This window comes from Neophocaena asiaeorientalis, unplaced genomic scaffold (genome assembly GCF_003031525.2).
Source record: "Neophocaena asiaeorientalis asiaeorientalis breed wild unplaced genomic scaffold, Neophocaena_asiaeorientalis_V1.1 scaffold523, whole genome shotgun sequence".
NCBI classification, from domain to species: Eukaryota; Metazoa; Chordata; class Mammalia; order Artiodactyla; family Phocoenidae; genus Neophocaena; species Neophocaena asiaeorientalis.
In genome coordinates, this window is record NW_020175436.1 from 661,791 (window position 1) to 678,689 (window position 16,899).

The following is a 16,899-nucleotide window of genomic DNA, read 5'->3' on the forward strand; positions in this document are numbered from 1 at the left end:
AAACTATTTATAGGCTGTGCACTCCTTGAAGGCCAGACTGCCTCTTGATCCTTAAGTCTAGTGCCTGAGGTATTGTTGATGCCTGGAGTGCCTGGGGATTCAGAACCTCACATTTTTATCCGTGTGATAGGTGGTCAACCAGTGGACTGAATGGTCTCAGTTCCACTGACTACCCCTCAGTCTGCAGAGCTGTTTGGTTGTTGTTCTGGTTTGGAGGGGGGTAAGAGGAGATGAAATGAATGAATCTGCAAAGCATTCAAAGGCCCTTCTGGAGCACTGCAGCAAGCAAATGGATTCAGACCCCAATTCTTTTATTTTCTAATTTATCATTTATTTATTTATCATTTTGGCTGCGCCGGGTCTTAGTTGCGGCACTTGGGATCTTTAGTTGCAGCATGCAGGCTTCTTAGTTGCGGCGCACAGGCTTCTTGGTTGCAGCATGCATGCGGGATCTAGTTCCCCGACCAGGGATCGAACCCAGGCCCCCTGCATGGGGAGCGCAGAGTCTTACCCACTGGACCACCAGGGAAGTCCCCCAATTCTTTTTGAAGTTCAGCATTATTTTTTGTTTATAAATTTATTTATTTATTTATTTTTGGCTGCATTGGGTCTTCGTTGCTGCATATGAGCTTTCTCTAGTTGCGGCGAGCGGGGGCTACTCTTTGTTATGGTGCACGGGCTTCTCATTGCGCTGACTTCTCTTGTTGTGGGGCATGGGCTCTAGGCATGCGGGCTTCAGTAGTTGTGGCTCGCAGGCTCTAGAGCGCAGGCTCAGTAGTTGTGGCACACGGGCTTAGTTGCCCCACGGCATGTGGGGTCTTTCCAGACCAGGGCTCGAACCCGTGCCCCCTGCATTGGCAGGCGGATTCTTAACCACTGCACCACCAGGGAAGTCCTGAAGTTCAACATTATTAGAAACTCTCTGATGAAGTGGATGCTGGCAGGAAAATCCCCAGAGGTACACTGCCATAGGGAGAAGAATCTCAGCTAGTGGCCTGGACCTATGTTCCTGGGGAGGAGAGCTGGTCCCTAGAAGGGTGGCGATGCTCTGAAATGCTTCCAGAACCAACCTCCTTGGTATCAGGGTTATGCCTGACCATGTAAGTGTGAGTTAAAAGAGTGTTAAACTTAGAGTCCAAAGTTGAAGCACCACTACCACTCATGAGGGGGTCTCAACAAGCAACACGTCATCAACATAATGGGCAAGCATCCAGAGTTGTGAATGGGACCAGTTTTTAGAGCAATAGCGAGACTGTGGAAGAAGCAACATCAGCTGTACGCTGATTCAACTACTGTTCTCTGCCTGGCAGAACAAGGACTAGCCTAGCATTTGAGGCTGAATGGGTGTCTGAGGCTCTTAGACAAATCAGAGATGCCTCAAAAGGGAGAAGCTGTATTTCCTGCTAAGTTGGGCATGTGCAATCTTGAATGATTAATCAGAAAAATAGAAAAGATGTGATCACATTTGCACACCCAAGTTGCTGACCCAGGTCATGATAGCTTTAGTAGATATTCCATGGAAGTTTGACGAATGAATGCATGTTGTAGTCTCTTCTGCCCCATTGTCTGTGTCCACCTTTTACCCTAGAGGATACCAGTTATTCGAGGAGAAGGGGCTGGGTAATGAGGAGGAAGGAGTAGTTCTCTTGGAACCATGATGACTCAATCCACCAGCTACTAACATCCATTTGATGAAAAAATTTCCTCTTTTTCAGTAGGGCCTATGTATTTACATACCATATTTCCTCAAATCAGCAAACATTTATTTTGTACTTATGCAAAGTACACCTTTGCTCCAAAAAAAATTGCCTATTAAAGAGTTTGGAATTCATTCTCAGTCAAGCTTATTACTATGCAGGATGAATCATAGATCTGCATCTCTCTGTGGTATCGAGTAAAGAGGTTACAGTAGAATACAACCCACACATTTAAATATCCAGATTTTCTTCTTTGTTTAGACACACAAAGGTTCTTTCACACCAATAATATTCCTGGCACCAAAAAGATGTAAGGATCTAAGAGGGGTAGATCCAGGTTTTATGGAGTCTCAAGCTTATACAATTTAGGGGATTCAGAACCTCACATTTTAATACATGTGATAGAGAAAAACTATAGAAATAAAATTAGATATGAAAATAAATATTAAATCCAAATAAGAAAATAAATCACAACAAATAGCAGTTTTTTAAAGCTGATACACCTAGGAAAGTGAACCCAAAAATCCAGAAAAGGTAATACAATATTTTTATCAATTTGCTACCTACTAGCCCTCTATAATACATTTTCCTACATTTTTTACTGCATTATCTTTGATCACATCTTTACCTGACAATGACTTTGTAATATAATTTACAGAGAAAATAGAAAGATAAATTCCTCTTTTTTCTTAACGTGGTTCTTTGAATGTTTTTATTATTGATAATTCTAATTTCTAGAGCTGTTATTAAATTTTAAAAGTCCTTTATGAAAAACGTAAAAAATAAAAGTCCTTTATGAAATTTCTTTCATGTAAGCAATAGAATTTGGAATAATTTTCAAGACTTACATTTGACTCTGCCGTTCAAGGCTTGTTTCTCCTCCACCCTCCTCATGCTTTGGGCCTGGGTATGGTGGGACACACTTACATCATAAGTCCTCTGGCCCCAGACCTGCACGTCACCACACCTGGATGCCCAGCAGTAACTTAAGTAGACATGAAAGTGGTTGTGAGCCAGAGAGATATATCCCACTCAACCCAGATTTAATCCCATTAAATCTGAAAATCAATTTCCCTGTAACTGGATCCCAAAAATGCCCATGGCCATTCCAACATCACCAACGTGAGGGGACATTGACAGAAGGCAAGACCAAAGGAGTGGACAGCAGTCCTAATCAACTGTGATGAAGATGTCTCAATTTTGAAAATTTTACTAAAGCAGACGACCACATGAATGCATTGGGAGGGCGCACCACCCTGTCTTGGAAGGGAGCAGTGCGAGTAAGAGGCCCTGAAGCTTAAGCTCCTTTAGTTTGACTGTCAATCCTCCTCTGTGGTTCTGTACCATCAGCCCCTACTCTATCCCCAGGTCTAGGTGCTCTTTTGTGTTTTCATGACCTTAGAGACTGTTTTGCTGCCAAGTGGACCCATAGTCAATTTCCCCACCAACCTCATCTTTCCTATGTCCCTGGTCCAGTTTCTGCAAAGCTCTTGCTTTATCTCTGCTGTCTGCCTTACTCTTTTTCTTTTTTTCAATTAATTAATTATTTTTTGGCTGCTTTGCGTATTTGTTGCTGTGTGTGGGCTTTCTCTAGTTGTGGCAAGCCGGGGCTACTCTTCATTGCAGTGCTCAGGGCTTCTTATTGCAGTGGCTTCTCTTGTTGCGGAGCACAGGCTCTAGGCGCGTGGGCTTCAGTAGTTGTGGCACGCAGGCTCAGTAGTTGTGGCTCGTGGGCTCTAGAGCGCAGGCTCAGTAGTTGTGGCTCAAAGGCTTAGTCACTCCGAGGCATGTGGGATCTTCCTGGACCAAGGATGGAACCCGTGTCCCCTACATTGACAGGTGGATTCTTAGCCACTGCGCCACCAGGGAAGTCCCATCTGCCTTACTCTTGACAGTTCTTTCGTCCCTGTTCTCACCATTAACCCTAGCATGGTGGTAGATCCACTTTCTTACAAAAAGGTCTGTCTGTCCAGGATGATCACAGACCAGTCGCTGGACTCTGAAGACCAGTGCCCCCCGCCACTCTCCCCTCAGTTGTACCTAACATGCTGGATTATGACCCAGTTGCCTCCTCTTAGAAGTGCTTCGAAATATTGTTTATAGACCCATTATTTCAAAGGTTTCCTAATCACAACATTCAACATGTTAATTAATGATACTCAACTCAGATTTTCTGCAATACATAAACTATTGACCATCCCTTCTTAAACCTCTTCTTTTGGTTTCCATACTGCCTGCATCCTCTCCTACCTCCCCATTTCCTTTCCCTATTAATTCCTTAAATGTAGGCCTTTTTGGTCCTCGTCTTCCAAACAACCTCCCTTAGCTGTAACCACAACTCCTAAGTCTACATTTGTGGCTCGGATGTTTCTCCCAATCTCCTGACTGTATTTTCCAGCTGGTTTATAGGCATCTCACATGTCTATAAATGTCTATAATGTCTCACCTGGTTGCGAAGTCCACATACCAAAGCTGATCTTCTGACCTTCACCCATCAAATGCTCTTCCTTGTGTTTGGCTCCCTGTTTCCATTAAGGGCCTAACCACTCACCCTGGTCTAGACAGCTCTAATTTTCTCGCTCCATCCTTTAGCAAATCGGTTAGATCCAATCATGTCAAGTCCAGCTCCACAACATCTCTCAAACCTGTCCCTATCTATCCAGTTTCCAAGGCCATCACCTCAGTCCAAGCCATCAGTTACTTGCATGCAGACTTTCACAGTGGTCCCCTAATTGATTTCCTTTCCTCCCAGGGCTCCTCAGTCTAATTTTTCCTGCATACTGTTGATGTTCATTATTCTACAATATAGATCAGTTCATGTCATTTTTCTGTGCAAAAAAAACTTTTATACTTAACAAAGAAAGTTGCTTAAAATCTCTATAATATGCCCCAACTTAACCTCCCTGCCTTAATGTCCCACGTAAACCCCCATGCACGTCAAGACCCAGCCACTTGGGCTTTCCTGGTAGCGCAGTGGTTAAGAATCCGCCTGCCAATGCAGGGGACACGGGTTGGAGCCCTGGTCCGGGAAGATCCCACGTGTTGTGGAGCAACTAAGCCCGTGCGCCACAACTACTGAGCCTGCGCTCTAGAACCTGGGAGCCACAACTACTGAAGCCTGTGCACCTAGAGCCCGTGCTCCGCAACAAGAGAAGCCACCGCAATGATAAACCCGTGCACTGTAACGAAGAGTAGACCCTGCTCACTGCAACTAGAGAAAGCCCACGTGCAGCAACGAAGACCCAACGCAGCCAAAAATAAAAATAAATTAAATTAAAAAAAAAAAAGATCCAGCCACCTAACCACACTGGCCCTCACCATGCCTTGCCCACCCTGTCCCATCAGCTCCAGGCTCCCCCTCTCCTCCCGAACTACCTTTTCATCCTTCAAACCAGCCAATCTTCTTTTTTTCCTTCTAGTTTTACTGAGATATAATCGACACATAGCACTGTATAAGTTTAAAGAGTACGGCATAATGATTTGACTTACATACATCATGAAATGATGACCACAATAAGATTAATGAACATCTATCAACTCATACAGACACAAAATAAAAGAAAAAATATATTTTTCTGTTGTGATGAGAACTCTGAGGGTCTACTCTCTTAACAACTTTTGTATATAACATAGAGCAGTGTTAATTATATTCATCATGTTGTACGTTACATCCCTAGTACTTCTTTATCTTATAACTGGAAGTTTGCAACTTTTGACCACCTTTTTCCAATTACCCCTCCCTCTATTCCCCTCAAACCAACCAATCTTCTTAACTCCAGACATCCTCCTCTCAAGGCTACAACATTTGTCTGGAATAATGTGAATTTGGGTGACTATCCTATGCATCAATTAGATGGAGACCTCTCTTCCCCATGAACCAGTGAGTTTTCCAAGACCAAGTCGTGGGTCCTCCTACTACTTGTTTTTCTCCATCCCTGGCACTGTGCCTCTGCTCAGTAATCTCACGGTCATTGTGGAGGCTGTGGTTTAGAATCCCTGGGGACAGTGTGACCCACTGTGCCGTAGACAAACTGCTCAGGAGAAAGGGCCCTGAGTTTGCCATCAAAGAGACTCACATTCAGAACCAAACTACACCATTCTTTAATGGTACGACTTGGGGCAAATTCCTTAACGTACTTTTTTTTTTTTTTTTCTTTTGCGGTACCCGGGCCTCTCACTGTTGTGGCCTCTCTTGTTGCGGAGCACAGGCTCCGGACGCGTAGGCTCAGCGGCCATGGCTCATGCGGGATCTTCCCGGACCGGGGCACGAACCCGTGTCCCCTGCATTGGCAGGCGGACTCCCAACCACTGCGCTGCCAGGGAAGCCCCCATTAACGTACTTCTGACCTCAGTTTCCTTATCAGCAAAATCGGAATAATCGTAACTTTGCAAAGCTTAAATGACATGACAGGCACAGGAGTGTGTGGACCTGGAAGCTTCTCAAATATTGATTGGACTTCATCATGCTGTCACTGCCAGGCCCACCTCGAGTTTTGTGTTTTCAGCTTTTTAAGCTGGGAAACGTATCACAGTCCAAAAAACTACTCTGGAATGAAAAAACACTTCAAAAATCTTAAAAAATCACAGCGAGGGATTAAAACTAGTAGCTAACACAGGAAGGTAATAGTAAGGGTTACAAAACCCTTATTATAGTGCTTGCCACATTGCACTGTAACAGTTTATTGTCTGTCTCTCCCATGAGGTTCTCAAGGGAAAGGACTGTGACCTTTTGTCCCTAGCACCCAGCCCAGTGCTTGGCATGGAGAAAGCTTTCAGTATATGTTTACTGTCTATCTGAAGAACAATTTCACAATCTTTTACAAATTAAATTACACATATCTTTGACCTGAATATTTCACTTCTAGGAATTTGTCTTACAAATAGGCTTGCACAAGTACAAACAAAGAAGTCCAAGAAAATGTGGTCTGTGGTATTGTTCATAGTAGCAAACCAAAAAAACAAACAAAAGATACCTCAAACATCCAAAATTAGAGGTCCAGTTAAAAAAATAAATACATGCATACCAAGAAACACTATGTAACATTAAAAACTGTGAAGTAGACCTCTAGGTACTGGTGTGAAAAGGTGTCTAATATACATTGTTAAATGAAAACAGCAATATACACACACACATATACATACACACGTAGGCCTGTATATGCAAGAACAACTTCTTGAAGGATATACAGGAAACTGTTTATAGTGGTAACCTCTGCAGAGTGGGACCAAAGAATCAGGAGAAAGAGGAAGAATTTCCATGCTCACCATTTACCCTCCAATACAATTTCAACTTTTACCATGAGCAGGAACTAAGTTTAGATTTTTTTTTTTTTTTTGGCCACCCCGCACAGCTTGAGAGATCTTGGTTCCTGACCAGGGATTGAACCTGGGCCCCAGCAGTGAAAACGCTGAGTCCTAACCACTGGACTGCCGGGAAATTCCCAAAATTTTTAAATAATAAAGTAAACAAATAAATATTTGTTGAACTATTCTGTGAGGTTGTCTGGGTAAAATCTGTCTGATTATTAATTTCCATCAGCCGGATAAAGAAAGTGATATGTGGAAGCTCCTTTCTTTTCCCTTGATGTGAGTTCAGACCATGGGAACAATTTCTGGAACATTCAGCTGCACAGCAGGCATCTCCAGTGGTTTATCGATGTCACTAAGAGCTCCAGATGCATTTATAATCCCACCCGTAAGAGTCAGTTGTGGCTTGTTCTCCATGATCAATTACCAGCCCCATCTTCCACCCTGTTAGCGAGAAAGCGCATCCTCCCCAAGACAAAAGGGAAAATGGAGAAAAGGAGCTTTGCCGATTGTCTCTGCAGACTTCTTGCTCTTTCCCTGGAAGCCATGTGGCTGCCTTAACAGTTGTCTCAAAGCTGGCACTGCCTAAAGGAGAGGGATCTATAGCAGCAAGTGGTGGTGATTAGTTTTAAGCTGTCATGGAAAATGTTTTTGCACTTTAATGTCAGAGAACTGTATTATTATTATAGGTCTGATGCTCCCTTGCCAAGGTGCCGTGTTTGCTCTCCGGCTACAAAATGAACACAGAGAGCTTTCTGGTTGGCCCCAGGAGCATCTTTTGGAGAAAGGACAAATGGAAAGCTGCCAAGCCAGCCAGGTCTCCCCGAGCCCTCCCCTACCTGCCTGCCTCCCTGCCCCAGCTGGAGCAGCCCTAGCTGCTCCCCTCTGCCCTTACGGTTATCCACAAGGGTCTCAGTTTGTCCTCTTGGGCCATTAGGAAATCCCAAATAGTGGTAGACATCCCAGATAAGAAAAGGATACAGGAGGTCAAGATTCACTCTAAAGAGACGAAGGTGCTGACAGTGTAGAAGCAGGTGGAGGAGAGCATGGGGGCCAAAATCAACCAGTACACAAACATCTAAAGGTCCCCCCCACCTGGGTCTGAATCAGAGACAAAAACTGTTCCTCGGGACTTCCTTGGTGGCGCAGGGGTTAAGAATCTGCCTGCCAATTCAGGGGACACGGGTTCTATCCCTGGTCTGGGAAGATCCCACATGCCACAGAGCAACTAAGCCCGGTGCGCCACAACTACTGAGCCTGCGCTCTAGAGCCCGCGAGCCACAACTACTGAGTCCATGCACCGCAACTACTGAAGCCCGCACACCTAGAGCCCGTGCTCCACAACAAGAGAAGCCACCGCAATGAAAAGCCCGTGCACCACAACAAAGAGTAGCCCCCGCTCGCTGGAACTAGAGAAAAGCTCGTACGCAGCAACAAAGACCCAACGCAGCTAAAAAACAATTAATTAATTAATTAGAAAAACCACCTGTTTCTCTCCCTTACCTACCTCCATGCCCACTATCACTCCTCACTCCCCAAATGCTCAGGGGAAGGGCGGGGGGAGAAGGGGGGCGCAAAAACTGACTAGCTTCTGCATTTCAATAAAATATATATTTCTTGCATAATCTGCCAGCAAATTAGATCAAAGAGCTGTCAGTTTATAAAATCATGCCATTTATGAAGGGAACAAACTTAAAATACACTCAGTTTAAAATAACAGTCACCAAGAGGCAAGATTGATTTTGGTAGCTAGAACAGATCTAGGAACTAGAAGAGAGCACAAAAGACAGAGACTCAGAACATTTCCTTTGTGGTACTGTATCAAACACCTTTTTCAACACTTAAGTAAGAAAATCACAGTAATAATAGGAAACTTCTATTTATTGAGATCTTACCCTGTGCCAAGCCAGACGCTTTACAAAGTTTTTATTTATAATCCTACTGCATGGGAAATCTAGTTATTCTCATTTTTCAGACGAGAAATCTGAGAATCAGGGAACTTGCTAAGAATACGCTACAAGGAAGCAGTGAGAACCACCCGGTTCCCCAGACCGGACTACTTCCTGGGATGTTCTACCAAGAGAGATACACGTCATGGCTACACAGCCTATATTCTAAGCGAGTCTTGGATTCAAATGTTTCTTTTAATTGCACATTTATTCAAGGCATGGCAGAACCTAATTTGAGCTTAAAAAAAATATGGTCCTCTACTGTATAGCACAGGGAACTCTGTTCAATATTATGTAACAACCTAATGGGAAAAGAATTTGAAAAAGAATAGATACATGTATAAGTATAACTGGATCACTCTGCTGTACACCTGAAACTAACACAACATTGTTAATCAACTATACTCCACTATAAAATAAAAAGTTTAAAGAAATAAAAATAAATTTAAAAAAATATATGTTCCTTGAAGCCATTCGAATACTGGCTACAATAAACCAACAGGAGAAGCTGAACTTGTGCCCTGAGTCAAAAGCATCGCTATGTTTCATGTTAGGGTTTGATGGAAAGGGACTGAGAGCCAACCTTGCTTATAATACCTGCTACAGTATCCATAGCTCTTTTCTTGCAGGGGCTTAAGCTCCCTCATAAGGTGGTAAGAGAATAAGAAGATGCTGTGTGCACCACCTCTGGACTAGCTCTCTCCTCTGGGCTCCAGATCATAACCAATGCCATTTGGATGCCCCAACTCATCTTGTCCAGAACTGAACTCATCACTTCCCCCCAAACTACCTCCTGGTTTCCTATCTGCATGAATACCCTTTCCAGCCTCCCAAGGGCCCGAGGCAGTAACTGGGGTGAGATCCCTAACTTCCCATCCCCCACTTCCGACACTCCCCAAGTCATGTCAGTTTTGTTCCTTAAAGTCTCAGACCTGTCCATTCCATTCTGTCTACCCTATGTCTCTCCCACTACTGCAACCGCCCACTAACCAGACTCACACTTTTCACCTTGCCCTGTCCTGACCATCCACTGCATCTATTCAGAGCAAAAGTTCTAGAGTAAATCTACGGAGTTCCCTGGCGGTCCAGTGGTTAGGACTCGGTGCTTTCACTGCCGGGGCCCGGGTTCAACCCCTGGTCAGGGACCTAAGATCCTCAAAGCTGCACGGTGTACCCCCCCCACAAAAAAGTAAATCTAATCGTGACATTTTTCTTCTTAAAACCAAATGACCTCCCTATTGCCCCTCTCCCAGATATTTTTTAACAGCTTCATTGAGATATAATTCCCATATCATACCCATGTAAAGCACACAGTTCCATGGTTGTACTACACTAGCAGAGTTGTACAGCCACCACCAGGATTCACTTTAGAACATTTTCATCACGCAAAAAGAACCTCCATACCCATTAGCGGTCAGTTCCCATTTTTCCTCAACCCCTGGCAATTAATAATCCACTTTCCGCCTCATTGAATTTGTCTGTTATTCTGACATTTTACATAAATGAAATCATACAAGATGTGGTCTTTTATGACTGCCTTCTTTCACTTAGCATAACGTTTTCAAGGTTCATCCATGTTGTAGCAGGTATCAGAACTTCTTTCCTCTTTTACGGCTGAATAATATTCCATCCTATGGATAGACCACGTTTTGTTTACCTGTTCATCAGCTGATAGGCATTTGGGTAGTTTCACTTTGGGCTATTATGAATAATGCTGCTATGAACATTCACATGGAGATCTTTGTATGGCTGTATGCTTTTGTTTCTCTTGGCTAGACATGAGTGGAATTGCTGGGTCATATGGTAAGTTTATGTTTAACTTCTTAAGAAACTGCCAAGCCGTTTCCCTGTTTTCTAAAGTAGCTGCACCACCCCCAGATACTGTAAAGCCAAGTTGTTTAACGTGGTTTATAAAGCCCTTCCTAACCTGGTTGCAGCCTACCTTTTCCCCTTCATCTCCATTGACACTCCAACTCAAACTGTGTACTGTATACAGTTCAAACTGTATGCTCGACTTAGCCGTCCCTAAAATATATATATCCTCTCTCTCCTTTGGGCTTCTGTAAACACTGTTTCCCGTGCTTGGACTACTACTCTCCAGGCCAATGCCCACTGGTCCTCGGGCCTCAGTTTCTGTGACCCTTCCTTCTAGGACCCCCAACAAGACTATTGTCGCTTCCTTGTGTGTGTGACTTGAATTGACTGCTCTGGCAACACTTGTCACACTGTGTTGTCGTTGCCTTTGCCATGAGCATTGCCACTGCTGGTCTCGATCCTTTGCTTTTTTAGATTCCATATATATGTGTTAGCATACGGTATTTGTTTTTCTCTTTCTGATTTACTTCACTCTGTATGACAGACTCTAGGTCCATCCACCTCACTACAAATAACTCAATTTCATTTCTTTTTATGGCTGAGTAATATTCCATTGTATATATGTGCCACATCTTAAAAATATGGAATGCTTCACGAATTTGCGTGTCATCTTTGTGCAGGGGCCATGCTAATCTTCTCTGTATCGTTCCAATTTTAGTGTATGTGCTGCTGAAGCGAGCACTCGATCCTCTTTTTTTGTTTTCTGTTTTTTTGGCCACGTGGCATGTGGGATCTTGGTTGCCCCACAAGGGATCGAGCCGGTGCCCCCTGCAGTGGCAGCACCAAATCCTAATCATGGGACTGCCAGGGAAGTCCCACTGGTCTAGATCATTTACTAACCAGTAAGCTCACTGAGGGTAAGGATTACACCTTTCTTCCCCAGCCTGGAATTGGTGTCTTGGAGGTCAATAAATGTGTGATAAACGTATAAAGTCCCTGGTCATCACTCTTCTTCCCTGGGAGATTAAAGCTGTGGTGCCAGGATCCAGAGCTCCCTTCTCCCAAAGGAAATCATTCGCAAACCATCTTGTAAATGCACAGTCTGATTTTCAAAATAAAACATTTGTAGTTCCTTCCTAATTCTGTTTTGCTCAGGCTAATAATAAAATGAGTTGGCATTTCTTGGGTATATATCAACTGACAGTAGAGGGAGCCAAGCCAAGAATGTGTTCGGTGACGGGTAGGCGTCTGTATGCGATTAAAAATAGACCATGTGTAATAATGAAGAATTGAAAATTACTCAAATGACCAACAATTAGGAAATAGTTAAATAAATTCCGAGATTAGATAGATAGATAGATAATTAGATGAATAATACTGATATTAAAATTGTAAGTAGGGAAAGGTCTGTTCGAAACAATCCTAAAAATAAAACCAGAACCCCAACTAGAATGAACACATCGATTACAACTAAGCAGTACTGTGTATGTGCAATGACAAGAAATGTCACGTCGTAGAACCGAGTGAATAGTGGGTGTTTTGTAATGAAACTTAGAATTTTGTTTTTTCGATGTTTTTTAGTTTTTGCTGCAAAAATCTAGAATAAATAATTGTGATGTATTGTATCCTAAGTGTGTATCATAAATTGAAACCATTAAGCTTCTCTAAGGTACCTAAGGCACGGTTTATAATTTGTTGGAGATATATGATGCATTGCATCCCCTAAGTACAAAATACATGTGTGCATATGTATGTATGTGTATATACACATACCTATATGTGGTTTTCATATGCTCTCAGAGAAGGTAAAATGTTTTCACTTTGTCATTGCCCCTTGCCTCCGTACTTCTGGGAGTCAGATAAACAAGCACTACGGTACTATCTCCTCTTTATCAGGTTAACATTAAACACAATATGAAACTGAGATTTATGAGGCCATTTGCTCAAAGTGACAAGCTAGGGCTTCCCTGGTGGCGCAGTGGTTGAGAGTCCGCCTGCCGATGCAGGGGACACAGGTTCGTGCCCCGGTCCGGGAAGATCCCACATGCCGCGGAGCGGCTGGGCCCGTGAGCCATGGCCGCTGAGCCTGCGCGTCCGGAGCCTGTGCTCCGCAACGAGAGAGGCCGCAGCAGTGAGAGGCCTGCGTACCGCAAAAAAAAAAAAAAAAGTGACAAGCTAGCAAGGATCAGAACCAAGACCAGAACCCAGGTGTCTTGGCACAAACACAAATTCTCAACTCTGCACAAAATCCTGAGCCAGGTTGACCAGGATAAGAGCAGCACGGGCTCTCTTCACTTACTCAAGATCTTCAGTGTTCTTCCCTGAAGGACCTTGCACAGCATCCTACACAAGGAGATGCTCAGATAGCATTTGTTCAAGGGATTGATGCATCAGTGGATCCATCAATGGGCAGGAATTTAACAGGCGGACACTGATTCATGAGCAAAAATTCTTCGGTAGCCTTGGTGGCATCAGTCTTCACCAGCCCTTCACTACTATTTAATATTTTTCCTCTACAAATATTCTATCCATTCATTTATTCATTCAGCAATTGATTATTAGGCAACTACTCTATGTAGGAAACTGTGTCACTAGCTTACAGACTTATAACAATAAGGTATTAGTCTTACCTTCAATATACTTATCATCTACTAAGAGAATGAGATTTGCATTTTAAAAATCACTATAATTCTTGGCAGAATATGAGATGAAGGGAGGATAGACAGTGTTCAGAGGGTCCAGAGGAAAGAGAAAAGGTATTTAGCTGAAAGAGTAAAGGCAAGCTTCACGGAAATGTGGCATTTTGGCAGGGCCTTGAGTGACAGGAACAATTTCACAAGAAGAGATGGGGGAGGACATTTCAGGAGAAGCAAAACACTTTTAAAAAGGCACGAGGTGAAAATTTTCACAAAGGTGAGGATCTAAGAAACACTCAGTTTCCTTAGAGAAACACATTTTGGCTAAAACATGTTCCTTTTTGTTCCCACAGTCGCTTTTTCCAGTCTCTTTGCCTAAAGGGAGCTGGAGGGTGCTTTAGCCAAAAATCTCATCTGACTTGGGCAGGTGCTAGAACTCGGGCCCCAGTTCTGTAGAAATGTACTGTGAGGGCTGGTTTGTGAATGTCCTCTCTTTTACGAACAAGGTAGAAGGTATTATTAGCCCTGTTTTAGAGCGAGTGTGAAACAAAGGTGCAGAGAGACTGGGAACTTTCTCAAGGTCACAGGATGAGTCAGCTGGAAAGAAACCCTAGAACAAGGGCTGCCCCCCTCCAAAGGAGCCCGCAGAGGCACGTCTGTGCCAGGGGACAACGTGTTCCCACCCAGAACCCCCGGCATCTTCAGTGCCTTTTCCTAGGAGTTCAGCACACACAGCAGACATGATTTCATTCTCTCAGCACCCACTGAAGTCGGGTGAAGGCATCTTTACGTTCTTTTCGCAAGGAGACAAACTAAAAGTCCCCAGGGTATCCTAAGCAGTTCATCTGTGAGCAAGTAATATGTCAAAGTCACATTGATGATTGACTCAAGAGCAGTGCGCTTTTTGACTCTTGTCTTGGGACCAAAGGCCAGCTAGAGAGGTGGTGGTTTGAAGGTTGAAATGTGGCATTTTAAGACCTGAGTTCTGATCCCAGCTCTGTGCCTCACCTGCTGTTTGATTCTGGGCAATCACTCAACCCCACTGAACCTCAGTTTCCTCATCCATAAAATGGAAACAACATATCTTTGCAGGGGCTTCCCTGGCGGTCAGCCCGCATGCCACAACTACTGAAGCCCGTGCCCCTAGAGCCCGTGCTTGGCAACAAGAGAAGCCACCGCAATGAGAAGCCCGCGCACCGCAACGAAGAGTAGCCCCCGTTCACCACAACTAGAGAAAGCCTGTGTGCAGCAACGAAGACCCAATGCAGTCAAAAATAAATAAATAAATTTATTTTAAAAAATAATAATATATATATATCTTTGTATCTGTTCTCAGCATGTATTTTTTTCTTTCATCTGATGGGGTTTGCATTCTAATGCCTCCACATGTATTTTTAAATGCTAAGAAAAACAGCTGAGAGAAAACCCACAAATCCATTAAAAATGGTTACTTTGCAGGGAGGAGAATGGAACTGATCAGCTTCTATTTGTAGCCAATGTACTTCTGTTTCACTTGGAATTGCTTGAAATGACCCAGGCAAACAAATAAAGGATAAAAATAACAGCAACCTTATAAATTACTGTTTAAAAAGTACCTAGCACAGTGATTGCCAAAGACCTCCTTCTCGACAAAAGTTAGTTTTACATTTAAAAATTAATCATTATGTCATGTGGCAAAAAGGAGGCGGAATCAAGGAACAAGAAGAGAATAACACAAAGTTTCTAATAAGAGCTAAATTCCTTGGGAGACAATGAATGGAGAAGAAAGAGCACAGGCCCTGGCTTTGAAAAAGAGACCTGGTTTTGAATCCAATCATGGCCACACACGCATTCTGAGCCGTGGGAGAAGTCCCAGCCTCTCTGGGCCTCAGTTTTCTTATCTGTAAATGGAAATAAAAATTCTCAGCTCATAGATTTACGGCGAGGATTACATGAGACAAATACGTGAGGTGCTTTAGAAGCACTGAAAGTTACATGTAGTGTGGGCCACAGAAATGAAAACACTGTACACACCCACAAACCTCCTGTTTTACAGGAGTGTTCCTGTGGGTTATTATAGGACCGTATCATGAGGGAACGTCTAAACTGTTTAAGCCGCAAATTATCCTTTTAAAAATATTTTGTGCTGTATCCTTAAAAGTTGCTATAAGGGTAAAGATTGAATGTTCCCATCATAACAGCAACAGAATGGCAATCGTGTGAGGTAAAGGATGTGTGAACTAGCCTGACTGCGGTAACCATTTCGCAATATACATATGTATCAATATATGTGTGTATCATGCACCTTAAACTTACGCAATAGTATGTGTCAATTATATCTCAATAAAGCTGGGGAAAAAAGTTTTAACAGAACTGAATTAAAGCCAAGAAAGCACCTTGAAAACCAGCCAAAGTGGTTTCCATCTTTCTGATATAGATGGACTTTTCAAGACCACATACTTGGCGGTCAAATGCTGACCTTGGGGATCCCCTGGTGCTTCCTGGACATACTGTGTTTAAACTCCTGCAGCCTTTGGTAGCAGATGTGTTTAAAGAGCCATAAACTCAGCAATGATAGACAGAAACATACTTGCTTTCCTCCGGGCTTCTGGCTCGGAGTCAAATAATTTTTCCTGTGTAGTAATCTGACCTTCGTGCTCTGTTCTGTGTATCTGAGGGCTGTTTCTAGAGGAGACTCAAAATCGGGATGATTTTTTGTTCCCTTCGAATCAAAGCAGTTGGCTTTTTGTTTCTTTGCCTGTGAAATGAAGCAGCCTCCTTGTCACAATGGCATAAAATCGTGGCTTGTTGTGAGAGGTCAATGAGACACTCTACATGACAGTGCTTTGCAAACTGGAAACAGTAAACCATTCAGAAGAAAACACATGAGACAAGCTGAGGTCCCAAACACTACAGGCGCGGGATCAATTTTCTGGTCGAAGGAGAGACTTAATGAAAACTTTCCTAAAACTCCAAGGAAAAGAAGTATTTTTGCTTTTGAACTTTATGAATTTGTTTTGCCCCAAATCTCCCACTCCTTTTGTCCTTAATCTCAATTTTTGGCTTTCAATTTTGGTTCAGTGCTTCTGCCTGTGTTTCTGTGGTTTAATCATCTCTCCCACCTTCCTCTTCTTCTCTTTGCTACCATGGGCATTTCCAGGCAGCACATGAGGTGGGAAAGCTGAATGTCTCAGAGAAAGCAGTGGTTGGTCCATCCAGCTCTCTTGTTAACTGCATCTCTTAATGATGCCACAAAGGACAACAACAATTTCCTAAGACCTCTTGTCTTCTCTGCTTCCTTTTTTTTAAAATATTTATTTACTTACTTACTTATTTGTTCACGCCTGGTCTTGGTTGCGGTGAGCGGGCTCCTTAGTTGTGGCATGTGAACTCTTAGTTGAGGCATGCCTGTGGGATCTAGTTCCCTGACCAGGGATTGAACCCGGGCCGCCTGCATTGGGAGCGCGGAGTCTTATCCACTGTGGCACCAGGGAAGCGCCTTGTCTTCTCTTCTTT

The 16,899-nt window shown here is 43.4% G+C and overlaps 1 non-coding gene across 1 annotated transcript; it reads right to left on the reverse strand.

Annotated features, from left to right (window-relative positions):
• Positions 1-11,403: 11,403 nt before the first annotated feature.
• Positions 11,404-11,510, reverse strand: LOC112415015 (U6 spliceosomal RNA). The gene has a single exon (XR_003006256.1). It is a non-coding gene; the product is annotated as a U6 spliceosomal RNA (small nuclear RNA).
• Between the last annotated feature and the right edge of the window lie 5,389 nt (positions 11,511-16,899).